The sequence below is a fragment of the Nanorana parkeri genome, unplaced genomic scaffold, assembly GCF_000935625.1.
Source record: "Nanorana parkeri isolate BGI_ZX_2015 unplaced genomic scaffold, ASM93562v1 scaffold2094, whole genome shotgun sequence".
Taxonomy (NCBI): Eukaryota; Metazoa; Chordata; class Amphibia; order Anura; family Dicroglossidae; genus Nanorana; species Nanorana parkeri.
The window spans coordinates 41,283-61,350 of NW_017308362.1; the positions used below are offsets into that span (position 1 = coordinate 41,283).

The 20,068-nt window shown below is 42.8% G+C and overlaps 1 protein-coding gene across 1 annotated transcript in view; it reads left to right on the forward strand.

Annotated features, from left to right (window-relative positions):
• Positions 1-20,068, forward strand: part of LOC108800661 (tubby protein-like) — an 81,650-nt gene that overhangs the window by 1,414 nt on the left and 60,168 nt on the right. The window lies entirely within an intron of this gene.

Genomic DNA, 20,068 nt, shown 5'->3' on the forward strand with positions numbered 1-20,068 from the left:
AATGGAATTTATTTTTCTGTCCCTATAGCAAGGTCAAGCAGAGCTGCCAATTCAGCATGGATTTTTTAAAGTGAACCTGTGAGAGTAAGAATATGGGAGCTGCCATGGTTGATTAACCACTTGAGTACCAGCCTATAATATCCCATTACTGCCAGGCCAGTTTCAGTGCTCCGATTATTTGACAATTACTCAGTCATGACACCCTGTAGTATGGGTAGTTTAATGTTTTCTATGTTAATAAAAACATTTTGTAAATCTTTATAAGCTGGTTTGATTCTATTGTGTTTTTTCTTCTCATCTCAGAAAGCCATATATATAATTTTGTTTTGTATATTTATAACACTGCAAAGTGTTATAAATATACAAGAGCCTTATTCAAAGTCACGTGACAATTTCCTCCTCCTCCTACCGACGCTTGTTTCCGCTTGATTCAGTGTCCCAAGGCATGTGAAGTTTTGCGTACAATATAAAAGAAGCTGTTGCACTGTATCCATTGGCTTTTCTATCCTTCAGACAGGTTTTGTATTCCGATACAAATCTATTGCAATGAAAAACCGGCTTGAAGCAGGTCAAATGCAGGTCAGAAGGGCCACTCTCTGCTTGGACCAAGTTCGGGTGGCCCTGTGATGGGGACCTGCTCACGAAACATGGTCTGAATTATTGCTCTGACCTTTCATACCTGTGATTGTACACAGCCCAGAAGGACTACAAGTCCAGAAGATGCAACTACGGGATAACTATCATAATACAGATCTTACCACCAATGGTACTCATTAATATTTGAGGTTTAATATCACATATTAAACAGAAGTCTGTTCTTGGTACTGCTTTCTTATCCCAGGCCCAACTGGTCAGGAAGTTTATCGCAATACAGACCTAGTAAGCATACAACTGAGGTGTCCTAAAATGTATAGCCGCAAATAGGTCGTGCTGGTGCTTCTTTAACCACTTGCTTACCAAGGAACATTTTAGAACACAGAGTGGTGGATGTCTGTTTCTGTACTGCTGTTTATAAACGGCACAGCAGAAAAACCATTGGGCAGGCATTGTGCCCGGTAATGCTTTCCTCCATCAGCTCTGTTCACAGACACGGTGGGGGATAATTTATCAAAACTGGAGCAGACAAAATCTGGAGCGGATTTGCATTGCAACCAATCAACTTCTAGCTCTCATTTTCAAATCTTAACTGAACAAACGGAAGAGAGATGCTGATTGGTTGCCATGGGCAACATCCCCAGATTCTGGCTGCTCCAGTTTTGATAAATTTCCCCAAGAGTATAATGTTGATCTAAGGAGCTCTGTACCTTGGCATCACTGTGATTGATCATAGACAGTGGCGTAACAATCGCCATAGCGACCCAGGTGGCCGCTTTGGGGCCGGGCACAGGGGGGCCCGGCCAGGTCATCCCTCTAATGCCGTGTGGGTCGCTATGGCATATCAGGGTGCTGGCTGTCACTGACACAGCTCCGCAGCGGCTGTGTCAGTGACAGCCAGCAGCTGCAGCAGAAGAAGCCGGTTACACAGGTGTTCGATCGAAAGTTCGAACTCATCGAGTTCTCGGACCGCAGCAGTGAAGGAGGAGGCGGGGCCCGCCTACGAGCAACCCCGCCTCCTCTTACATCACTGGCCAGCGACCTAAGAGCAGGTGGGGCCAGTGATGTAAGAGGAGGTGGGCCCGTCGATAGAAGGAGGCGGGGCCCGGGGCGGAAGAGGAGGCGGGGCCCGGCGACCAAAGAGGCGGACAGCGCTGACTGGTAAGGTTTGCAGCCCATCTGAGACCCTGCAGAGCACACTATAGATTGTCTATGGTGGGCTCTGCAGGGTCACTCTCAGGTGGGCTCTGCAAGTGCCATAACTAGCAATCACAGGGCCCCATACAAAATTTTGCTACGGGGCCCTGTGATTTCTAGTTACGCCCCTGATCATAGATATGTCTGTGTTTGTCATTTGGAACCAAATCCCCCTGTCCCTCTTTCCTCTTTGGTTGTCTCTCTTTTTGGTCTGATGTATAGGCATGGGCTCGAACAGCGGCAGTTTGTGTGATTGGCGAACACACGAACTGTCAGGGTGCGGGCTGTTCGCCTGCTGAACAACCCACAATGCACTAATTGCATTGGAGAGCCCTGATTGGGTAAACCAATGCACCTGACCACAGGTCAGGTGCAAGACTTTGCGCAATCAGGGCACAGTACTGTGTAATGTGCAATACATGTGCATGTACATGTACATGTGCGATTCGTTTCGTTACGACTTGAAATTCGTACAAATTTTCCTGAAGCATCCGAATCCGAATTGCATTTTCCGAATTATATATCCGAAATACGAAATTCTGTTCCGAATTTCGGATTCGAATTTCTTTGAAATGGGAACTAATATTACCCCTGTAAATGAGGTTGAACAACATGACAAGATTTTTTTTTTAAATCCGAAATACAGATCCGCTGCTGCTGAGGGTTGCATTACAATACATACAGGCAGGAAATACGAAATTCCGTTACGGAATTTCGTTCCGTTACGAACATCCGTTATATTGAAGGTAAAAAGCAATGTACATTTATATCGTAATTGATTGATGGTAGTTTTTTTCTAAATCCGAAATTCGGATACGGAATCCGTTAACGGAATTCGTATTTCGTTTTGGTTGACTGACCATCCAATGGGTTTTCTCTTCTGCTGCTGAGCTGAGTTGCAAAATAGGCAGGAAATACGAAATTACGAAATTCGGATACGGAATCCGTTAACGGAATTCGTATTTCAGCTAGAAAAAACAACTACCACATCGACTCCAATATTAAAGGTATTTTGCTTTTTAACGTCATCATAACGAATGTTCGTACATCTACGAAAATATAACAGCCACTAACGAAACTTCGTATTTCGTACGAATCCGAATTGAGTTTTGACACGAATTACGAAATACGAAATAACGGATATTACGAAACGAAACAGAACAAATTTTTGGACGGCGCACAAGTCTAGCAAAGTAATGATGACTTAGCCCAATCATGGCTCACAGCTAAGTCCCAGCCCCACACTATATAAGGCTACTTACACGCAATTTCCCATCTCACATTCTCTAATAAAAATGTATAAAAAGCCCCATATCATGTCTGAAAGGCCAACAAGGAGACAGGTATATATAATTTGAAATGTCAGAGCAGGGTCCAATCCTGCACTCCTCCAGAATAACTGAATGGTTTCGGTGTGAAGGCACCGCCAAGGCCCAATTTTAAAGCACCTGTTGTAACTTTCATCCAACATCTGCAAAAGAGTCACCAGAATTTATCCAAATAATCTCTAAACGTGTCCTAAAATTTGTCCTCTTCATACGGGCTGCCTCCCCAAGCAGTTGTTTACAAGATTAAAGGAAAATCAATTACTGGCAATTTAAATGTTATTTTTTTCTGTATAAATGTTATTTTTGCTGCAGCAGGTTCTATACACCGCAAAGATGCGCCACTTCACAGGCAGTTTAAGGGTACCCCCCAGGCATGATATTTAAAGGAATTTTTCATTTTTATTGTTTCACTTTAAGAATGCTAAAATCACTGGTCCTTCAAAAATTGTATTTTTTATAAGTGTTTTTTTCATTGATTCCTGTCCCCCAGGGCAGTACCCGGATCCCCATACACTTTTTATGGCCTATAACTTGTATATGAGCCTTCAAAATGGTGACATTTGATTTTGCGAGTTCTGGTTGATTACACTTACATTGAGTTCTAAGTTCAAGATAGAACTTTTTCTATGTTCTAAAGTAGGAATTAGAACCAAACAGGGGAGTGTTCGGCTCATCACAACTGATGTACAGCTATGGTTCAAAATGTTCTATTCAACCTCTAAAAGTGTCATTTTGTACTAAAACCTTCATCTTATGTCTTAATTATCCCATTTTCTATTTCAAGTTCAGTATAAAGGAAAATAAATGGTGAAACAATTCTGGGTTTAACCAATCATTTTGGCATATAAAATCTTAATGGTCTGTGTTAAGGTGCCCATACACTTTACAACCCTCGCAAGACATTTGTCTTGCGAGGGTTGTAAAGTAATTCAAAAAACGTACGATCTGCCCATCTTGGACAGACAGATCATACTTGCGATCATCGCAAGCGCCCCCCGCTGAGGGGTGGGCTTCCAATGGCTGCAATGCTGAACGGGCAGTGCGCACACCGGCCTGTTCGACAGTCATCTCTCGATCATGTTAAAAACCAGCCGAAAATCGTATGATTCTCGGCTGGTTTTCCAACATGCTCGAAATACAAAAGTCGTGCGACCGTACATTAGAAACGGTCGCACGCCTTCCATACACTGCACGATTATCGTACGATCGCGGGATTTCCCGCGATTCTCGTACGAGAATCGTGCAGTGTATGGGCACCTTTACTGGAGACATGGCAGGGGTGCGTCCATTGGCAAAATACATTGTGGGGGGATTTATCAATACTCGAGCAGACAGAATCTGGAGCAGTTGTCCATGGCAACCAATCAACTTCTCTCTTCAGTTTGTTCAGTTAAGAGTTGAAAATGAAAGAGAGAAGCTGATTGGTCGCAATGCACAGCTGCTCCAGTTTTTGTCTGCTCCAATTTTGATAAATTCCCTTCCTTTTTATCTCAGAAAATTGGGAAGTATGCATCGGATCTCCAGCCTCTCCATTCAGTGACCACTGACCTGTATATTAACTCTTCTTCTCTTACTGTATGTGACCTGTACATTAACCCCTTCACCTCCTCCTCCCTCAGCATATGACCTTTACGAGCTGTATCTAGTGCACCCATGCCAAGCTCTATGTTTTAACCCCCTCAATACTGGCATGTTTCTTCAGTACACAAAAAAAGTGGCAAAAATCAGATTACCTTGGGGTGTCAACTTTCCAAACACTGGTCATTTTGGGGGGAATTTGCAGTGCCCCGGAATTTTTATTCAAATAGAAAGCCAAAGGAAACTTTTTTTAATGTTTGTGTTTTTTTCCTTAACATAGTAAATAATAAAAAAAAACAAGTGGTTAAAGTGACATTAAAGTCAAAGTTTTCTTCCCAATCATGCTGTAGGGACTTACCTTAAGGACTTGTTCACACCAAATGCAGACCAGATCTGCATGAGTTTCTGCACCGCAGTATAGTGGGTTGTGCTGCGTTTTTGCCGCGTTTTTGATTCGTTCCGGGCCATTTTTGGCTGAAAATGGGCTTTCAGTGCGTTCCAGGGCGCTTGCATGCGCTTTTGATGTGTTTGCATGCGTTCCAGAGCGGGTAAAATAGGGCTTGCTGCAGTTTTTTTTTACATGCTCTGGAACTGAACGCTGTGGTGTGAACTAGAGCCCAAAATACCATTGGAATACATTGGACGCAGTTTTGATCCGCTCTGTAACAGATCTGCTCCTGGAACACGCTTGGTGTGAACAAGGCCTAAATGATGTCTTTTAATCCGATCATCTTCTTCTTAAGGCCTTATTCACACCAAATGCAGACCAGATCTGCATGAGTTTTTGCACACGCAGTGCAGGGGGTTGTGCCAACATCTTTGCCGTGTTTTTGATGCGTTCAGTGTCGTTTTTGGTTTGTTTTTTAGTTTAAAATGGGCTTTCAGTGCGTTCCAGGGCATTTGCATGCGTTTTTGATGTGTTTGCATGCGTTCCAGAGCGCTCCAGAGCAGGTAAAATAGGGCTTGCTGCAGTTTTTTAACTTGCTCTGGAACTGAACGCTGCGGTGTGAACTAGAGCCCAAAATACCATTGGAATACATTGGACGCAGTTTTGATCCGGTCTGTAACTGCTCTGCTTCTGGAACGCGTTTGGTGTGAACAAGGCCTTACTGTCCTTTTCAGCTGTCCCTCCAGCGCTGGTGCGGGTCTCCGATCCAGCGCTGACTCCTCTGTCCTCCTCTGATGTCCCACGGAGTCTGTGCGGGTGCACGATGCTCCATAGACTTACCTTGTGTCTCTCCTCGTCTCCCGGCCGAACATCTGAAGTGTGCATGCGCTCGCCCCAAGATCCTTTGCGGCCGCCCGAGACTCTTCAGATGCTGGGATGGGAGCATGCAGCGAAGACTGCGGTAAGGTAAGTTTAAGCTCTTTTGAAAAGGTTTTTTTTTTTAATGTTTTTGCATATATCTACTGCTTGCTATCTTTCAACCTGACTAACTATGTAACTATGTAAGCTGAACTCTAGTATTTTTTTATTATTATTATTTTTGATATTTAAAAAAATTGTCAAATAGACAATAACTTACCTAGCTCTGTGCCACTCGCTCCCGGCTGCAGAGCACATCTTTACGAACGGTCTTGCAGGAGGAAGTGTGTGCGAGCGCATGCACAGTCTATATCACTGGAGGGGAGAAGAGGAGAGACACAGTTGAAGTGAATGCACACACCTGGGAGCGTGCACCATGGGCAGACTCCGTGGCACACAGGAAGAAACACCAGTCTGTGCTGGATCAGAGACCGGCACCAGCGGTGGAGGGACTGCTGAGGGGGACTGCTGAGCGCTGGAGGGGGAATCCTTGTGGGGAGTGGTGACTGACAGTCACCGTTCTCTGCAGACAGATGATCAGAAAGTGAGTGAGCAACCATATGTGTTTGCTAACTTCCCGATCTATAGAGCCGACCTGTGACAATTTCAATGTCACAGGTCGGCTCTAACTATGAAGATGAGTGCAAATCACTCATCTCAGTTCTCCTTTAGTTACAGCAGCATGGGGGGAATTGAGCGTTTAATGTCACTGAATCCTGCAGATTGCTCCACCATCCATATCTCATATCTTCAAACAGAGCCAATCACTATCGGCTTATGCAAGAATCATCTATTCATTCTTTAACCCCTTCATGACCAGTTACGTCACTGGCATCGGGCTCGTTTAAACAGACTCCCGGCGGCAAAACTGTTTACATATGTAAAGCCGACAGACGGCATAACAATAGAAGCAATTCTGGTGACTCAGCTGTCGCCAGATCGCTTCTACGGGCCGGTAAACGCCCCCCCGCCCCACTCCCCCCCCCTGTTTCCCGTGCTTCGCTGCCCCTCCTATGGGCCCGGGACTGGCATCTCGCGTGTCGGGGGACGCTGGGCTTGTAAGCCCCCCTATTCAAGTAAAGTTTTTTTTTAAACTGTTTTTAAAATTAATATTAAATAAAAAATGTTTAAAGTCCCCCACGAGCACATACATCTTTACGTAAACACGCGCCTACGTATGAAAACGATGATCGCGCTACACATCTTGGGTATCGCCATGCACGCTGGAGTGAGATCAATAACTCTAGGGCCAATATTTATGTGTATCTCTAAACTGATGACATGTGGGAGCTTTTAAAGCGTTGTCTATGGATTTTTTGGGGTACTGAATTTTTTCCCAGTTTTACGGACACACACAATTTTTTACCTAGCCATGTTGGGTATCTTTTTACTCATTGTAACCTCATCTTTTATATTTTATTTAAAAATGGGTATGTTATTGTGTTATGGGGCATTTAAGTGCATTTTTCACTAAATATTGGGGTTTGATAAGGAGTTGCGCTAATATCGTGCAACATAAAAATTTGCACCTGCCACCATTTTAATCTATAGGGTCTGGGCTTTCAGAAAATATATAATGTTTGGGGGTTTTAAGTAATTTTAAGGCCTAAAATGTGGATTATAACATTTTAACAAAATTTTTTTTTAAAGGCTTCGGTCATGAAGGGGTTAATAAGTACTGTATAATGTTTAGTTAACTCATGTGTTTCCAGTTAGTTTTCTGTGTGTCATCGAGAAGTGGGATTTTGCCATGTCATACAAGTCTGTTTTGTGACCAGGTTTATAAGCCATGTTAAGAAAGCTGATTAAGAGGATCCCAATTTACTGATGTCTATGGGATTACACGCACACTGTGTCCTCCCTCTATACAACGTTATGCCAGTCCTGAGAAAGGCTAATACTAAGCATTATATTGCTTCCAAGCCTGCTGAAGCTGCTCTTCTTTCAGGTATGGCATGCAGAAGCGATTCTATAGATTGATCAGAATTTGCTCTGTGGAATGCACTATAGATGAAGGTTACAATTTCATATTTGTGAATCTGTTTGTATCTTGTAGATGGCTTTGGATACTGAAGGTCTTCACACTGTCTGGAGTAAACAAATGTAAGTACTATTCCTTTTATCATTTGAGATTACTTTGAATTGCTCATATCTATGACAACGCAGATTAGTTTATCCTGTAAGAAAAGCAGTCTTCAGTGTATTATGCTTAGAAAATCAATCCTCAGTATATTTCCCATTGCTGCCAGTCATATTACAGCTTTCATTTTGTAATGCAAGGTGAAATAGAAAAGCAAACATTTGATTGGCTGCCATGGGCATCACTCCCCTCTTCCTTCTGACCCCATTTAAAGCCCATCTCCAGCCAAACAAAAAAGTACCCTTGCAGTGGGGCTACCCCCACACCGAAGGGGTTAAGTGCTCAAAAAGCTGAAATAAATCTGCTTTACTCCATCCCCCTAGATACAATTTAGCACATACTTTTTTGTTTGTCCTGCAATGGGCTTTGATAAATTGGATATATTAGTCAAATGTGCCAAACATGTCTGAAACAAATACTCTGTGTTGTGCAAAGCAACCAATTACATTCTTTCTTTAGTTTTATTTGAAATGAAGCTTTACAGTGACACTAAACTCAGAAGTTAAATCTTAAAAATGCGTTCAAGTACCTTCATTGTTAACAAAGTTTTTTTAAATTATATTATGATTTGAGATGATTTGAGGATCTACAGCCGAGTGATACACAAATAATATACATTTTTGTTATTAGTTAAGGTACTTGAATGCATTAAGATTTTTTCACTTAACTTTATTGTTATCACACAGGGGATAACATGCTCCTATGGGATAGTGTTTGTAGGTGACAGGTTCTCTTTATGAAGCCTGCCCTCCGATACAGAAGATCAAGCACAGCATTGTGCTCCATCATTGCGAGTACAGCGCTCCTGTCTCGCTGATCCCACAGAGCAGATCAGAGAACAGACGTTTTCCAGTCTGCTTTCCGCTCTCCATCCTGAAATCATTGTTGTGGTCCAGAAGAGCGGGGGACACTGAAAACCACGGCGGGAAAAGCAGGGGGGACAGACGAGCAGAGTGCTATAGTACAGCACTATACTATAGTATACTATAGTGATCTGGGCGGCTGTATAGCTAGGGCTAAATGCAGAAAAAAAAACATCTGCCCGTTGCCCATAATTGCATGTCCTCGGGTGTTGGGCTATATAAATCTTACAAAATCTTACCTTTTCAATGTCTCTTTGGAGCAGGCCTTTGAGCAGACTGAAAGCTACTCTGAACAATTTAATTTAGTCTGTCCCCAAGACACAAGGTGGGGGGCAGAGTGAACTCCCCCTCATTAACATACTGTATAATGCAAGAAACAAAGTTCTCGTTCTTTAACTCTTTGTTAGGACAGATAGTGTTCAAATCTAGTTTACAACTGATGAGTTCTGCCAGTTCAGACTTCAAGCACTTTACTGCATTCTATAGTGCAATGAAGAGCCGATTCAATGAAGGTTGTGGGATGGAGGGCATGTTCCTCAGCTGCCATGTTTCTAAAAAGTTGGATATAGCACACCGTAGGCACAACCTGCAGTAACATTTTGTAAAATGAAAGACACGGATTATCACCTGTTGTTGCCTATTCATTTATCAGTGATACTGAACGGTTTGCTATAACCAGTGAAATAACACTCTCATTTTAATTATGCAGAATACAGAATAAAAGTTGGAGCTACTTTTGTTCTCCATGGTCCCTGTGTGTGTTGTCAAGTAGCCACCGCTCCAAGCTCACTCCATGATGGACTACAAATCTTAATACAAATTAGTAAACTAAACATGAGATTGTAGTTCATGACGGGAGTGAGTTTGGAGCGGTGACTACTTTACAACACACACAGGGACCATGTGGAACAAAATTAGCCACCCTCCAGGAGGAAGGACAGTGTCAGTACGAATTCAGAGGTGATATAAGGATCTAGAGCCGAGTGATACACAAATGATCTACATTTTCTTAATAGTTAAAGGAGAACTATGGGGCCAGTGTTTTCCCCCATACTTCTCCTTAGGGTAACGGGAGGACACAAACTAGCGTCCTCCCGTTACCCTAAGCTCAGTATACCGCGAGCTACAGCTCGCGGTATACTGAGACATCGATGTCGAGATCCGCCTAGCTGCGTGAGTGACAGCTGGCTCTACCTATCTAGAGGCAGAGCCAGCTGTACCCGCCCCCTCCCCCGTCCGTTCCGCCAGTCAGCGCTGGCGGATTGGAGAGGGGGGAATCCAGCCCCTCCCCTGTCACGGCAGAGAGCCGTGACAGGATCGAGAGGTGAGCGAACGCCGGTATCTGTTCGCTCACCTCCCGATCTACTGAGACGACCTGTGACAGTCTCATTGTCACAGGTCGGCTAGAACTATGAGGTGAGTAGAAATCACTCATCTCATAGTTCTCCTTTAAGGTACTTGAATGTATTTGTTTAATGTCACTTTAAAGCCTCATAGTTTTTATCCTAATTACATTTGTATTGGCCATTTAAGCATAGGACATAAAATATTTGTTTTTCAAAGAGTCCAGAAACACTTACACCTGGTGTTTTTAGTGCGGCTGGCTTCCAGCTGTACCGCTTCCTCAAACATCCAGTTGGAGTGTGTGCATTGTACACTTCACATCATCGCCATTCAGTACTGTCTCAGCAGCCGCTCTAACCAAACCGTTGGAGGTGGAGGAGGTACATGGCTTTGAATGTTGGACTTAAAGTGACATTAAACCCTCAGATTTTTTAACATAAACCAATACTGTAATGTGCGCCTTACTGTAATCCATGGTTGTTTGCCTTCTCTTTGCTGCTCTTCCTTTTAAATCCTCATGTCTTCTCATGCTTGGGGAGAACTTCCCTTTTCAGCTCAGGGCCTCTTCCTGTAGTGCTGGCTCAGGTTACAAGCCTATACAAACGTATACACAGACACTGTGTATCCATTCCTGAGACAAGGCAGTCTGCTGCAAAACAGAAGTTCTGCAGAGCATGAGAACAGATGCAGATGTAAAAGGAAGAGCAGCAAAGAGAAGGGAAACAACCATGGATTACAGTAAGGCACACATTACAGTATTGTTTTATGGTAAAAAATCTGAGGGTTTAATGTCACTTGAAGGGCTGCTGGCCTATTGGGATGTAGTGCGGCCAGAAGTGTGCACAGGGTGGCAAGGGTGGCTCGAGGACACCCTACAAAGGAGCAGAGCCATCCTATTAACAGCAATGGAGGGTAGAGATATTATAAAGGCTGAATATAACGAACTGACAGGCTGCAAACAAATATATATATTTTTTTAATATGGAGGGTTTAGTAACACTTTAAAACACATGTGTTAACTCGTGTTGAGTTAGCGAAGCCTCTTCATCATGTATGGGCTGCCATTGCACCTCAATGGATCAAAAACACATCTTTCAAACCCGTTTTTTGATCAATGAACCCACCATTTGTTGGGGTTAACAGCTGGACATATAGGCAGGGAAAGGAGCTTTCTGTACAATGTGTTGGGATGCCATTTACAATAAATACAACAAATGTGAATATGTTCTGTAACTCTGCTCTGCTGGAAGTTTATCTCCAATAAGGGTCAGGTATGAATTTTGGAGGGGACACGTGGTATTTTATATTTATGTTTTTACATTTTAGACTGGGATGCCGTAAGATTTTGCAAACTTTTAAAGGGTGCCGTGACTAAAAAAAGGTTGTGAAACACTGAGCCACATCATTCCCTAAACACCTGTGACCAGAAAGAACAGGTTATACTGGTACTCGTATTTAATAGCACACACCTCTGGGTGCTTACATGCCAGCTTCCTTTTTAAGTAGTGTATGCTGGGAGCTCTGGTAGAGTTTAGTGGGTTTTTGCTTTTGTCTATGTTCCTGTTCAAGAGAGTTCTCATCACTTTCTGTTCTAAAGTGTGGGGAAAGATTCCCAGTGGGAACATTGATGGCAATAAAAAGCTGATCGATTTTTATCCCTGCTCTACCTAAAACAAAATAAAATATTTTGGCTTTAGTTGAGCTGATATGTAAATATAGGAAATTATAAGTAAATATGAAGTATGTTTGATTTTAATTTGATTATTCTGTCCTTTTAAGGAACCAAAATGACTGTTACTTTAGTTTTAGACTGATGTCATATTGAGAATGCTATTCATTTCAGAACTGGTCCAGAAATTTTGTGGGTATGTTATCACAGTGTTCTAAACTGTCCAGATACTACTTATTCACTGATCCCAGTCTGATGGCCCTCTTAGCAACTTGAAAAAGCAAACTGTTCAACAGCATTCAAAAACTGTGGAACCAGCACACGAACATCTTCCAAAGAAATTCAAACTTTATTCCACATGCATCTATACAAAGCACAACCGCTAGATGAATATATTAATCGCCTGTGTCAACGTGCTTTGGTCTTGTGTCGATGGGATCAGTTTTACATCAAGTTGTTTCACTTGCCACTTAGCAGAGGGCCAGCTCTCTCGTGTTAGGATTAGGAACTACAACTGCGTTCAGTGGTTCTCAACCTGCGTTACCTCAGGACCCACATTTGTCCTTGGTCATTATGTCATGGCCCAGGTTGCACTGCAATGGAACACATGGCATTATGGTACCGCTCATTCCGAGGGGGGCAATAGAACGTTGAGGCTGGGAGATGCATTTGGGATGCCATTCAAATGAATGGCAATGCAATGCACCTCTCACACCAGAACACATGGTAGGTGCGATTGCATGGTACAGTGCGTTAATCGCATGGGATTGTGCAATTAACGCACTGTACTAGTGTGAATGGGCCCTCAAACACACTGACAGACACACACAACCACAGACACAATCTCACACACTCACAGACATTCTCACTCACACATACGCACTCAAAAAAAAGTTTTTATTTTTTTTAAAATCCACCCAGTCTCCCTACCTTATGAGAACTGAAGTGGATCCTCAGCCTGGGGTCCAGTAAGGGCTGCTGTGCTGTAATGGAGCTCCATCCATATGTGCATGCACTTGTACAGCTTCCTTGCACAACCTGTAGAGGTGCCAGGAGCCAGAATGTGACGTCACTCCGGTCCAGGCACCTCTACAGGACACGTGAGGGAGCTGGAAGCAATACACTTATGGATGGAGCTCCCTCGCGGCCATACCCCTGCCACTCCACCTCACGCTTACACTCGGCACCAGGCAACATATTTTGAATGGATGCTTGGCATGAGAACTGACAGTACTGCCTTAGGGGGAGGCCGAGGAGCCTCTCACCTAGAAAAGTGGAAGGCACGCGGGGACCCACTGAACCCGGGGTTGGTCAGACTTAGTTAGTTCCAGGTTCTGCTCAGTTGCAAATGGCCAAAAGCCCCTAGTTTGCAACTACTGAGCACTAAGGCCCGGACTTGGGGTCAAACACTACCTACAAGAAAGCCAAGGGCTAGTTTCTATCAGGCTCCCTCTACACAGTCTTCAGGGGAAACTTACCTGCTTTACCCGGGATTAGCCTGTGAGTATAATCTTCAACATTCAACAGGCATACCAACAATCACTGGCAGAACAGAACCCCCAGAGATGCCACATGTTTCTCTTCAGATCCCTAGCCCACAAGAAAGGAATGTTCAGTCAGGTTCAGATCAAACACATGCTTCAGTCATTATACTGGTAAACTAACAGCAGAATAAATAGGTTTTTCTTCCACATTATGGTATAACATTCAGTGCTTGACTTATGGGATGGCACTTCTGGCACATAATTTGTTCCCAAAACAGGGTAAACTATATTCCTGTTTGAACTTTCTCCCATGGCTAAGGGGTGCTTCCTCCTATTGAGGTACTCACAAGTTGTTGGGCAGGACAATTCATTGCCCATTGAATAAGGGAAAACTTGGCCGCACACTTCGCAGGTCACTCTGTTCTCCATCCCCCCTAAGCACCCACCCACCTGCTCTTATATAACCCAAGATGATAATGGACAGGCATTATTCAGAATTAATTGACCTGATTCAAGCGGGTTTTGCATATTTTTAAATATTCCTATAGACTTGTATAGGTCAGCATAGAGGCTTAGTGGTTAGCACTAGGGATGAACCGAAATTCCGTCTGCCTAAACATTTCGGCCAAAAATGGTAAGTTGGGCAAAATGATAAAAGTACAATTTTGTGGCCGAAAATGTGGTGTATCTCTAGTTTCTCTCCTCCCCGCACTGCCTGCTCGGCATATTGTGAGTGACAGTGAGTCAGTATGGAGAGTGGGTTACAAGCGCTCAGCGATCAACTGATCGTTGAGTGTTTGTAAATAATTGAGGACATAGTAAGCTTACTATGTGCCCATTAATAAATGAATAGGAAGTTCTCTACATCACTTACTATCCATTCATGATTCTGGACATAGTAACGGATACTATCTCCTCAATTTGTGAATTGACAGGAGCACTCAGTTTTCGGTTTCAGTTTTGGCCTGACAAATTTATTTTGGGTTTTGGTCTGAAAATTTTATTTCGGTGCACCTCTAGTTCGCAGTGATGCCTTGCAGCACTGGTTCAGATGTTGGCCAGGACACTACCTGTATGGGGTTTACAAATTCTCCTTGTGCTTGCATGGGCTTCCCCAGGATACCCCGATTTCTTCCTACACTCCAAATACAGTGGTACCTCGGTTCACGAACGCTTCTGTTCGCGGACAGGAAGTTCGGCAAAATTCTGCTTCTGTTCGCGAACTCCACATTGGGTGATGAACACAACCGCAGCCATCTTCCCTGCTCTTACACATGGTCATGGCTTCCTCTAGTTGAGATCGCGGTCTGATCACAGTTTTATTCGGTTCGCGACCACTATCGTGGACTCAATTAAGTTTGTGAACCGAGGTACCACTGTACATTCTGGTGGGTTCATTGCTTCTGCCTAATTGAGCCCTAGTATGTGTGTACAAATTGGCTATGCATATGTGTTCTGCATGCTGACCCCAAGAAATTGGGGGTTACCAAGAAAATTCTAAAAGAAAATGCTTTTCAGAGCTGGACCATAGAATCGGTGAGAGTCGGATGCGACTGAACAGATATCACATACATACACACACAGACTTGTATGCAAATACAAAACTATCTTTTACACAGGCCCTTATTGTCTTTTTTGCTTTCAGTTTATCTTTCAACTTTTTTGGCAATCTTTTAGCATGTGTATAAAGTCAATAGGTAGACTTTGCCTGGAGTGTGTTTTAACCTACTCTCCTTTACCTTAAAATAGTATTAAACACTCAAACCTTTTTTTCAATGATTATACCAGATCAAACAAATCTACATTGCCCTGCAAAGTAAATTTTTGCCCAAGTACTTACAGTCATCATGTTTCTGAAAAGCTGGCTCTGATTTTCTCAGCTCAGCTTCCCTGAACTTCCTGTTCAATACAAGATCACAAGGAAGTATGCAGGAACCATCTGCTAGCTTGGAGAAGGGAGGAAGGAGGAGCTGGGAAGAGGGGAGTGACATTTCTTGCTGTGCCTGGGTGTTTGTAAACAAAGCCAGAATGTAGTAGATCCCATCCCACTCCTGACTGGATAGAAATTTGGGGGGTGCTGGAAGTGACTGCGGATGCCTCCGCACATCAAATGCAACAAACCAGAAAGTCACTATCCTTTATTGAGCATTGTGATGTCACATAGATAAAACAATGTTTTGTTTGCCTGAAGAAGGAACCGACTGCTTCCGAAACGTCGCTTTATCTACGTGACATCACGATGGTCAATAAAGAATATTGACTGGCATTTGCAACAGAGTGCAAGTGACTTTCTGGTTTGTTGGGTGTTTGTAAAGACACACACACAGCTTGCTAGCACACATAAGGGTGGCTCCATAGGACCCTGCGAAGGAAAGGGGCCACCCTAAAATAGGATATCAGGACCAGTGTTCAGGGGACACGCTGATTCTGCAGGAAACTAAACCTTTTAAACATCAAGAAGCAGCGTCCATTGTAAGTGATTTAATCAGCATTTGACATAGCATTAAAACATTTTGACTATAATATCACTTTAACCTGAAATACTGAGCTGAACACTTAAAAAGGAATTGAACTCTGAAAGCTGTGTCCAAAAAAAGGCTGGCAGAGGACAAAGTACTATCTCAGCAGACATGTTTTTGGCAGTGTCAGAGTAGAACTAATTACATCTCTGCAGACGTGTTTCTGGAAGTGTCAGTGTAGACCTGATTGCATCTCTGCAGACGTGTTTCTGGCAGTGTCAGTGTAGACCTGATTGCATCTCTGCAGACGTGTTTCTGGCAGTGTCAGTGTAGACTTGATTACATCTCTGCAGACTTGTTTCTGGAGTCTCATTGTAGACCTAATTGCATTTTTGCAGATGTGTTTCTGGAAGTGTCAGTGTAGACCTGATTGCGTCTCTGCAGACCTGTTTACATCTCTGCAGACATGTTTCTGGAGGTGTCAGTGTAGATCTGATAGCATCTTTGTAGACATGTTTATGAAGTTGTCTAGATGGTAGTGATTGTGTCTTTGCAGATGTGTTTGTGCGTTTGTTAAGGTTGTCTTCTTGTGGTGTCAGTGTGGTACTACTGTGTCTCTGTATCTGTTGATGAAGGTGGAGGCTCCAGTGTTCATCCTCTGAAGAACAGGACTTGGTTAATAGAACTTGTACTTTCAAAAATGTTGGTTATAAAAAGAATTGTCGGCATGGAGAGATCTTTGTGTGGGGATTAGAGATCACTTGAAGAACCATACCCCTCAATTAAATAAGCCACAAAGGTCATTTAAATTGACCATGCCTACAATTCGCTGTGGTGCACTGCCCTACTTTATCACATTGGTAAGCTTCTCCCTGGGATGACATCTCTATTATTGTAACCCAATAACCCAATGTGTAGGAGAGAGTGTAGGCAGGTTTCAGTCACTCTGACCTCACAGGTAGTACTGTGTAAAGTAAGACTCTGTTCACACTTATGCTCAGACATTTTTACTGCATCACACTGGTTTTAATTGTAAACAAGGCTTTGCATGTTTTTTGACCACTGATATCCATCAAGGTCCCATTTAAATTGATGGATGTACAAAAAAAAGTATGTTGCAGATGTTTTATGAGCTATCTGTGAAAGAATATGCTGCTCCTTAAAGAAAAAAACATCAGGGAAAACATGCATTAGCACGCACTATTGACACATGAATAGACAATAGAGTACACAATAATGCACACACATACTGTAGGTATGAATGTGGCCTAGGGCACAAACATTGCCGAGTATTACTAAGCCGGAAGTGCAGCCTGCAAATGTATTAAAAAATACAGCCACTGCCCTTCATATACAAAATTGTTCAACAGAAATAACAATTTACTGCATAAATACACCATGATAGAACTGTATATCTAAAAATAGAAAGATTCTAACTTCCCCATAACCATGAGTGTGACATTTGTGGTCAGCTTTGCTCTGCATCCATGCAGTATAATGTACCATTTACAAGGTTCTGCTTGCTAAATCTACTCGCACGGCTGCCTTCGATAATAAGCTTAGCTGTCTGTCTTAATCCGCTGTGTCTGGGCAAGTTCTGCTGCAGAAGATATTGACGTAACTGAATTAAGGTGAAATTAATGGCAATACCTGCGTCACTATATTAGATAGGGAAACAGCTGGGTACATAAATTAGCTGCTCCTAGAGGAAATCAATGCACTGTTTCAGTGCTTTCCACATTAAATGAATCCAGAAGACAAATATGACAACTAATTAATGGTGAAATCAGATCTAATGACTTTGGCTATTACTTTTGGCCATAACAGTTTATATCAAGTTTATTCCAAACATGTTTTAAAATATATGAAAGATAAATAAATATTCGTATGCAATGTATCCCATAGCATATACTGTATATACTATTAAGTATTTTCCTGATGTAAAATAAGGCATAATTACAAATATATTTAACATCTTCAAGATCTTAAATGAGGATTTGCATCTTCACACTTTTGTAATATTGTTTCCAATCTTTAAAAAAGACACTGTTACTTTACCCATTTAGGGCAAAGTGAGAGTGCCTCCACCCCCATAGCAAGGATTGCTATGATACACACTCATACCTCACTATCATACTCACTGAATTCACTCTCTTGCCACCTCGCCACTGCAGGAGTTCATCTTGGGCATGTGCCGGTGTCAGAGGTTCTGTTGGTGGGACAGAACACTTCTCCTACCCTTTTGACAGTGTTTGGGCCTAGGGATCAGTCAATTTAGAGCAAAAAACAAGGGCTCTGATGGAGCAAGGAGGTGGGGAAAAAAATAGACACTGTCCTTTTGCCTTGAATAGTTATGGTGTCTCTTTAAGGTGGACCTGGTAACAATAGGATTAGTAGTATATGGCTCAAGAATTTCAGAAACATACACTGCCTGGTCAAAAAAAGTCACCATCTGGATTTAGCTAAGCAAATAGGTGAGAACCTTCCACTGGATAATTAGTCTAGGTTCAGCAATGTTATGTCCCCATAAAATGAGGTCAGCTGCTTACCTGTATTATCTGAATGGCTAGGTTTTTCTATCAATGGATTTTTCCTCCCTGATGGCAGGAAATATTCCAAGATGACAATGCCAGGTTTCATTGGGCTCAAATTGTGAAAGAGTGGTCCAGGGAGCATGAGGCATAATTTTCACACATGGATTGGCCACCACAGAGTCCAAACCTTAACCCCATTGAGAGTCTTTGGCATGTGCTGGAGAAGACTTTACGCCGTGAATCATCACTACAAGATCTTGGTGAATTATTAATGCAGCTCTGGATGGCAATACATGTTGTGGCATGCCACGGCGAATGTGTGCCATAATCAAAGATAAAGGCAGTCCAACTATATATTAGAATGTGTGACTTTATTTTTTTGGCACATATGTATTGTGACATTATCATTAGGATTGTCGTAGTACTAGGTTTAGGTTAGCTTGCGTTTAAAGGACAACCGCACTTTTGTTTTAAAAATCAATTTTGTAATGAGCCTGCACAATTACTAAACCAGTAACAAATATAAGATTTGGCCATGGTCAAATCTCCTGTGGAGGAACCTGTGCACAGGAAGCACTCTCCTATGCTCTACTAGTCTCTGTGTTCAATGTACTTCCTTCCCTCTTCCCCTCTGTTCATCCTGGCCACTTGTTAGCTAATTGGTGGACATGCTGAGAAGATTTAGCAGCATTCGCATGATCACCATTCTTCAAGATTTTGCTTGTGTTTGAGTTTCAACAAAAAACGCTTCCCCTCTGTTCATCCCATTCACCTGTTAGCTGATGGGTTGGCTGAGCTTCCTCCGATGCATTGAATGCTGGATCTTTTAGAGCACAGGATAGTACTATCTGTGTACTTGTTCCTTTACAAGACCCATCACTGGAAGGTACCAATGGACTGATAGTGAAAACTACTTGTAAAGGGGGTTTGCATAGACAGAATGGTGTCTCCTGGTGACTAGAGTTGTTAAGCCAGTTCTCCAGTCCTGGGACAGTACCCACAGGATTTCTCATGTCCCACCGGTTCTCATATTAGCTTTTACTTCTTTTGTCATGTCCTAGGCCTTAGCAGGAGTACTCTTACACTTTTATTCTCAAGGCCTCAGCATCCATGTGGTTCCAGGTTCAAGCAGCGAAGGCAGCTACTATTCCAGAGGCCTGTGTGACACAGGAGTACAGGAGGCGCATCCAAGGAAAACTACGGACCACCTCTATAGATCAGCCCTCCTGCCCAAAACCACCACCACTCCTGTACAAAACTGGATACTAACACACATTCCCCAGGAAATGGCTGTATATAACATATTTTATGGCTCTGTCAGTCCCGCAGATTGTATATCTTCTTCTACTAGATTGGCTGTCTGCAGCAATTTCCACCTCCTTCAAATGCTTAGGGCTTACACGGAGCGCACATTACATGGAGGCTTGTTCTTAAACATTTTACTTTGTGAACAGCAGCAGTCCACATTATTGTATATTGTGGCCTTTTTTCCCCAACAGGTATTTGGTTCAATTGTCCTTTCAAGAGGGTAACGTTTTGCACTTACAATAATGCCATTCAGAGGAGGATTAT